The sequence below is a fragment of the Nomia melanderi genome, chromosome 7 (assembly GCF_051020985.1).
Source record: "Nomia melanderi isolate GNS246 chromosome 7, iyNomMela1, whole genome shotgun sequence".
In the NCBI taxonomy this organism is placed as follows: domain Eukaryota; kingdom Metazoa; phylum Arthropoda; class Insecta; order Hymenoptera; family Halictidae; genus Nomia; species Nomia melanderi.
Window position 1 is genome coordinate 11,548,376 of NC_135005.1, and position 8,350 is coordinate 11,556,725.

At 55.6% G+C, this 8,350-nt stretch overlaps 1 protein-coding gene across 7 annotated transcripts in view; it reads right to left on the reverse strand.

Moving 5' to 3' along the window:
- LOC116424941 (protein bric-a-brac 1) overlaps window positions 1-8,350 on the reverse strand; it is a 224,825-nt gene that overhangs the window by 192,633 nt on the left and 23,842 nt on the right. Inside the window, exon 1 of one of the 7 annotated variants that reach the window (XM_076368935.1) lies at window positions 8,175-8,192. The exons of the other annotated variants lie outside the window; for them this stretch is intronic. The gene's annotated coding sequence lies outside the window, so the exon portion shown is untranslated. Of the gene's footprint in view, window positions 1-8,174; window positions 8,193-8,350 lie in introns of those variants that run through there. 7 annotated transcript variants of the gene reach the window in all.

Consider the following 8,350-nt stretch of genomic DNA (forward strand, 5'->3'; position numbering starts at 1 on the left):
CTCGCGGCACGGACGTAACGGAAGAACGGAAGAACGGAAGAACGGACGGCGCCGGGCTGCACGCGCTTCCCAAAGACATCGAGTACCGTCGTCGAAAGTCCTGCATTGAATTACATCGCATTTCCATGGCGAATAGACGAGGGACGCCGTGCATATGCATACCGTTCCTTTGTCCGGCGAGTTGCGCGAAAACCGCGTAACGGGTGTCCCCCAACGAACCGGCTAGCCAAGTTCCCTGTCGGCTGTCCGACGAGATTCCTCCTCGTCCGAAGAGTTTCCGTTCGGCTCGTCGCGTGTGCTCGCGGTCCGCGGTATCAGCTTCCATCGGATCACCGCTCGCGCTGCTCGAGCTTTCGTTCGTTCAAGCTGTGATCGCCTGTCGAACGAATCGATATCGAGAAGAAGGGAAGTTTCCGAATTCGCGTGCACCCTGTAGAGGCCGGAGCGCGTCGAGGCGAGCTCACGCACACGAAGCACGTCCGGACGCGTGGTAGTTAAATCGAATTCTCTCGCTGTCCCGTCCGGCGGAGACACAAAGCAAAGGTTGCTCGAGTGGATGGCTCGCCCTGGGCGACCATCTAGCAAATTGTGGTATCTAAGTGCCCGCTGGAAACGGGCCGCTTTATCGCTCGGCTCTCGTCTGGAATTTCGAATTTTGGAAAGTCATTTTACGTTCGCTCCGGGCTCTCCTCCTCCCCCATCGGTTGTCCGTTCTTGGCCCGTTAGCCCGTTCAGTGCCGCGTAGCACGAGAACGACCCGCGATTCCGTTCATTCGTACGTATCAATTTCAAATCGTTCCGCGAGTCGCGCCCGGACGCGACCAGCGAACAGAGGAAGCGTCGAGAGACGGATCATCGGCGATTTTAAACGCACTCGGGATAATTCGATTCAGAAGTCGTTTGCAATTCATGGAAACAGAAGTTGGTCGATCGAAGCCGGCCTCTAAATTACATACGACAGTCTCCTCGCGAGGAATCGCCGGTGTTTCGGAAACGATTAGAATCGCGGGCGGGTCGCAAAGCGAAGCGGAGGACAGAGACACGAGCGGAAGAAAGCGGGGGATCTGCGTGCTCTCGGAACAGGCGTACGCTCGCATTACGCGGCGATAGCTTTCCACGCCGTTCGAGTAATTCCAGGCTCGAAACGTTCCATTAAAGATTCAGCATGTAATTGCGTATGATCGTAGCGGAGAGCGTTCCCTCGGTCCGCATATCCGTCTGGTCCGTCCGTTTCCTTCGTACCACCCGCTTCGTCCCAGTTGCCGGCGCCGCCGCCGCTACGTTAGACGTGCCACGCCAGGCCGGGCTACCCGAGAGATTATCATTGAACCGAATGATCGCGCGTAACCGTCGTACGTGAGGCAATCAGGCGACTGCGTGCCGGAAAATCCGTCTTAATGATGCTCCGAGCACCCTGCCCGGTGGTCCCGTCCATCTCGGTTTCCACCTCTTCATCGTTCTCGATTCCTTCCACTTTCGTCCCACACGGCGCGTCTCTGTTCGCCGGACCTCGCCGAAACGAACGGACGAATAAAATTCCACTCGCTTCCACGGCATTATCCGTCCCCTTTGATTCGCGCGATTCTCTGCCGAAAGGAAACTGTATCCGCCGTCGTTAAACGGAGCAATCTGCGGCGGGACACGCCGCTCCTCTTCTCGGTAGCCGACGGGATGTCTTCCGCGTACGCGATAGTTTTCGACGATGGAAGACCCGCACGCGCGTGGAAGACGAGCGGTCGAGGGCTAGAAAACTGTCGGCGGTGTTCACCGACGAAAGTTCGATCGAGGAGAACTCGCGTCGGGGCATCCTTTTTCCAGGCGTATTATGCCAGCGTTATTCAGGAGATCGGAATGCGAGTACAGTTATGGTTAGCAGTAACGCGGTACGTTGTCGGTGTATGGCCTCGCGGTTGACAATACCGCGAGTTCTCTCCGTGGTCCCCCGGGCGTCTCCGCTTCTTTCGCCCCGCGTCCTTTCTGCCATTCTTTTCCTCGCGCGGTTCTCTTTTTGTTCCAGCTGCCAGGTTCCCCCTACCCGTAAGGCCGACTCGTCGCGAGCGCGTGTCTTTAACCTCGTCCTCTGTTCATCGTCGGTTCGCGAGTGCGTGTACGCGATACGTGCCTGAACCTAGAACTCGACGACAATCGATAACGTCGTCACGATCGCGAAGACACGCACGCTTCTGTCCCCTTATGTTAATCGCTCCTTAATATTCCACGCGCACGCTCCTCTTCTGCTTCTCTCTCCCTTCTCGCGTCTTCTTCGTTTTCGTCTTCTTTCCCGTCTTCCTCCTCGTCTTCGCGTATCGCCCTCCTCTTCCCTCGTTCGGGCCCGCATCGCTCGTCGACAGTTTTCGTTGCTGCCCTTCATCTTTCCTCGGCTCCTAACTCACCGGTTAGTTGCCCGCGGCTTTTTTCACCGTTCGCGCAGCGAGTTGCTTCTTGTTTTCGAATCGCAGAGCGAGGCGGGTTACGGTAATGTTTGTCGCTACACCTGGAGATTAATACCTGCTGCGCCCCGTCGAGCGTACACTGTCCGCACGGCAATCGCCGGGTCTCACCTGACGATCTCTTTATTCCGAAGGTGTCGTTAATGCTCACGACAACGATGACTCGCGGCGTTTCCGATTCGCGGTTTACCGTTCGCCTCGACCTCACATCGCGAATGCTGTCGGGATTCCCGAACCGACGACGGAATCGTCGGGGAACGTACGAGTCCGTTTCGGAAGCATTTGGCAAATCGATCGTGCCGACGAATCGAGAAAGTAGCCGCGCCGTGCCGGGTCCGCTCCGAGCGATCGCCCTCGATCGACCCGGGCCGGGTCAAGGTGTTCGCGATCGTCGAAAAAACGAGCTCCACGGAGGAGGACGATGGCAATAAATAACGGAAGAAATTACGAGATTGGCTGGCCGGCCGAGCCGATGCGTCGATGCAACGTTTCGTCGGCGACGCGGCCTGTAATATCGCCTCGAAATCTTATCCGAGCAGCGGCGATCACGAAAAATCGGACAACATCTTCGATCCTCGAGCCACGATCCACGATCCACGATCCACGATCCATGAGCCACGAGCCACGAGCCAACAGCCACGATTCACGATTCACGATTCGCGGACGAGGAAGGACGAGGAAAGAAGTCGCGCGTTGCGGGGCAACGAGTGGGATGCCGATCGTATTCCGGGCTGCTTCGATTCCCCGCAATTTGATCGTCGCTCGATCGTTCTCTCGCTTCGAGCTAGCCGATAAACGCATCGAAACGTACGCGTCGTAAACCCTTTGGATCGTATCTCCCGCATCGGATGGAAGTCTCGGGGAGATGTAAATCGCGCGAGGTGTCGAACGTCCGTCGACTAAAAGTAGCAATCGCTGTCCGTAGTTCCTTTCGGTTCGCGAAATTCTAGGGGGTGGACGCGGCGGGCGGCGAGTCGAAGGACGAGACACGCTCGAGAGAGGACGAGACAGGGAGCAAAGTAAGACGCGAACGAATACGAGTACGGCTCGGTTGGTACTTCGGGTACGTCGGCGCGTTTAAGCTGGTAAGGGACTCGATATCATTAATAATAATTATACAATTATATGTAGGTACGGTGTATCGAGCGTATAGTTTAGTGCCGTGTTATTATCCCGTTCTCTTCGAGTCCCGCGCCAGGCCGTGGCCAAGAACACGTAGCCTGTTCTCCCTATGGGTATATGTTATTACTTATAATATTTCATCGTTGGAATTGGCGGTTGCGCTTTGTTTATGCCATGGGAACGTCACAGGGTTATAACTAAGAGTGGAAAACGAGCTGAGCCGAGCCGAGCCTAGCCGAGCCGAGCCGAGACGAGACGAATCGGTGCAAACCGTGACGTTTCAAAGAGCTGCGAAGAGGTTGACGCGCGCGTAAAAAGAGATACTTCGATCTGCCGATCGCTGCAACGACGAGCGTCCGGTTTTTCGCTCGTTCGCGCAGAATTTAATTAAACGCGACCACACGCCGGGTGTTCCCGGAGCTCCGCTGCCCGTCGCGTTTTCATTTTTTCCCGAACGTCGTCGGGTATAACCGCATTTTTCAGTTACACGATCGTAATGTATCCACCGAGCTTCGACACTTAACGATCGACTCGCGCCGTTTCTTTGGAGCTGCAATCGAGTTTCCGTGGTCCAGGGCGAAGGTGCAAAGCCAAAAAGCGGAAAACAGCGACGCGCCGCGTCGTTTCGTCGTTCCGCAAACCAGAAACGAATCGATCGGCCGACCCGGTCGAAAGAGAAAAAAAGGGGAAGGCTCGGGAGGATGTTTCGCCGGGAAAATTTATAACCCGGCTGATCGATTATAGGCAGAGGGATTCCGAGAACTACTATGCATGATTAGAAAGCGAAGCATGCACACGAGTACGCATCTGCAGCCCCGCCTATTCCTGCTCGGCCGTTCGCGCCGCTTTACACGCGTTCACGTTTACGCTTCTCGGTACGCCCGTCGGTCTTTATCTCTCGCGGGGGTCGCGATACAATCGATTCTTCGCCGTCCGTGGTTCCTCGAAGTCGACTTTCATCGAGCGGAGAAGCGGAGATTCGCGGGCACACGTTTACTTTCGAGATCGAATGATCGCGTGATCCGTGATCAAAGGAGCGGAGTGTGTCGGCGCGCGACACCGCTCCGCACAGGTGCGCCGATTCGTCCCTCGGTACGTCCCCCCGGCAAGCGGATCGCAACGTTAGCCCCTTTCGAGAGAACGTTTCGCCCGTCGCGCGGCATTCTGTCGCTTGACCTGCCAATTTCTATCGGTACGCAAAGGCGGTACGCGGCGGCCGGGCAAATCTATTCGACGATATGCCGTGGCCGCGACAGCGCCACCAGCAGCGGCGTTTAATCGATGCGTAGCGAAGTTTACACGATTCGCACGACGTAAACTAATTACCTCATACTTTGTGCCGGCCGCACGTGAACGCACACCCACATGTTTGGGAACGGGCACTAGCGTACGCACACGCGAACGACAGCGCCGTGAATCTTTTCCGGAGGCGGCGAACCGACGCAGCTGGCTACTTTTATGCGTGAACGGTGTTTTACTCGTGCCGTAATTACCATCGCCCGTTTCTCGTTACTCTACAATCCAGCGGGGATTAATCATCTATGAGATACGAGTCCCGTCTCGTCTCGTCTCGTCTCGTCTCATTCCGTCCCATCCCAACCCGATCCAACCCGACCCATCCGACGCATCCCGTTCCGCTCCGTCTCGTTTGTTCTCGTGGTGCGCGCTCGCCGCGATTTTTACGAATGAAAAGGACGCGCGATCCGTCGAAACGCAAAACTGCGCGCACGATATCTTTCAAGATAGCTATCCCGTCCACTGCGCGCACGTTTCAAACTCGCGTGTTCCATTCGACGCGAACGCCGCTGCCCAAGACACAACGTCAGCTATGAACGTTCATCGAACAACTTCGAAAGCTGCAGCGTTTCCCGTATTATCCCGGTCGAGCAACTCTCTAGAGTGTAGTTCAAACATCTACGGTTAACAATCGTTCGTAATTACATTGAAAACACACAGAACGCAAAATAACACAGCGCGCGATCAACAGCGTGCCTGGGACCACAACGCGTCGCGGTGACGCTAACTCGATATCCCGCGAACCAGAAACGGGGAGAACCGCGATCTAACTCGGCTTATTAGTTGTCGCAATTAGAAATTCTCTTCGACGATATCGAGCCGTGATAACTTTCGAGACAAGATGAAGAGACGAGGAGATAATCCCGGGAGGTAAAGGCCAGTTTCGCGGATGGAGATCGCAGAGGCGCGCGCGGTTGGGGACGCTTTCCCTCTCGTTCTCCGCCAACCGCGCGGCTTCCTCTGAACCGAGGGAGACGCGAATCGGTCGAGCGGTTTGTCGCGTGCCGTCTCGATTCTCGGCCGGTCCGAGTAATCGCAGCGTCGAAGGTGACTGGCGAAGAGTAATCGATCGAGACGAGAGCGACGAGCGAGAGGAACCTGCACGCGGTTCTTCTCTTTCATCTCCTTCGAGAGAGGCTCGATTCCGTGTTGCCCGCGAACTGCGGCGTTTGTCTCCGGCGAACTCGCGCGACACCCGAGCCACGGAAGTGGCCCAGTTTATCCCGCTAATGGGAAATATAAAGTTATACGGAAATAAGCGGCCGTACGAAATTTAACAACCGTGCGCCGGCAATAGGCGCGATCTCGAGCACGTAGCTACGTCGTTCGCGCGCGCGATAACCGGCCGTGCGTAATAAAACACGGAAACTCGCACGGGAAAGGTTGGACGCACTTTTCCTCGCGGCGCTCGCGATACGTCGCGTCACGTTAATTTACACTTTTGACCCCTATGTCTCGTTCGCCGGTAGTCAAAGTCCGAGAACCAGGGAGTGGAAGCGACACTCAAAGTTCGCGTTAGGTGTTTGTTTATTTCAGTTCGCCTCGCTGCGCTCGGCGCGTTGTTCCGACGTGTATCAAAAATCACGCCACGTTGTACACTGCAGCCCCTCCCCTGGCGCCGCTGCAATAATTTACGGTTTCAAATCTCTCGTTGGAATGTTCAAGATCCGAAAACATCGGTTCTAATCGACTGTTCGGGAATGGAGTGTGAAGATCGGCGACGCGAAACCCTCGAACGACGACTCTATCGGGCAACGAGAGAGCGTCTGCCGTTTTTCCGCGCAGTTACGCCGTTTTTTATCGGTTCAATTATCGATTCGATCGGCCCACGCGGAAAATTATTTTTTTCCAAGCGTGGCCGACCGCGGGCAAACTACCAGCCGAATTCGCGATCGATGAATCATCCGATCGAGGGTTTCGGCGGATCGATCGCGTAGATTCACTCGGGCCGGATTATTACGAATTAGCAGGGAAAGCGAATACGATTTCGGGCAATTTTCCGAGTCGCGTCGCGCGTGCCGCAAAACGTCGATACCTTATAAATCGTTGCGTAATTATTACGTATCGTCGCGCAATTATCCGCCGTGCAAATCTGGAAACGCGGCTGCGAGCACGGTTACGGGCGACGCGGCCGGAGAATACGTAGACTCGTTTCGTTGGTTCGTTCGGTTAGTCCCGGATTATCGCGATAATTATCCTCGGGGAATCTCGAAGATACAGCGCGGGACGGTGCACGGCGAATAAACTAGAATGCCGGATCCGAGTATCATCGTTGTCGAACAGGAACGGGGACAGAGACGGGAACAGAAACAGAAACGGAAACAGGAGCGAGAGATAACGCTGTTCATCTTTCTCGCGTATAAACCGAGGTAAGTACCGAAAGCGGGTGGGGTAGGGATCGCTGGCGCGCGCGTTTGCCCTGTCGTAAATCGCGAATGATTCCGCTAAATTTCCATCTCGTCGAATGCGAAAGGGGATAGCAGGGACCACTACTGGATAGGATAGAATAGGGGTTGGGTCGTCGATGGTGCCGGTGGATGGATAATGGCCAGGGTGAATGATAATGCCGCGTACACATTGTACCTTCCCGAGCGTCGAGTTTCTCTACAGAGTGTACCAAGTGCCCCATCGTCGGGGCGCGATAACGCGTCGTGTTTCTCCGAGGATCGGAGACCACGGACCGCCGCGTTCTGAGTCCCTTCCGAAAATTTCCGATTAGGATCGGCAACGGGATCGGGATCGGGATCGGGTTCGGAATCGGGCTAGGGCATGATTTGCAACAGACCCCGATACAATGCAAAACCCACACAAAGCCGAGTCGACGATATTCGACGACGAGCAATAAAATGGGCCATGTAAAGACTGGTAGCCGGAATACGGTCGGGCGCTTCTCCAAAACCCGGTATTACGAAAATTATGGAGACGGCGCGCGGGCAACGGCAACGCGAGAGGCGTATCATGCGCTTCGTTCTTTTTACTCTTCCACGATTACCCTCTTAGAGACTGCCGTTTAAGGAAGATAATGCAACAAAATTCTGCTGGCAGCGCCGTCTTTTTGCCAGGGCAGAAGCACAGAAGCACATGCCCGATTTCGCGAGTGTCGAACGGATACGTTAAAATTCGTTCGGCGGAACGACGATCGAACGATAAGAGTTTTCGAAACGCGACGATCGCGTTCGGCCCGGCATTTTACAAAGAAACGGGACGGGAGGAAAAGATCGGGGTACCTGTACTTAACTGGTCTTGTGCGGCGCACGGCTCTAGCAATGGCGAGTCGGTCACGAATACCTAATCAATAATTATTACCGCGATACTCTCTATTTTTGCGTCCTGGCCCCCCTCGCCTTCTCGGAGAGCCTTCGTTGGTCGGAGACCCGCGAACCCACCGCGACGGCCGCCACCGCCGCCACCGCCACCGCCACCGCCACCGCCTCCACCGATGCCTCCCCTTCTCTACACCGCGTCCTCCACCTCCTCCTCCT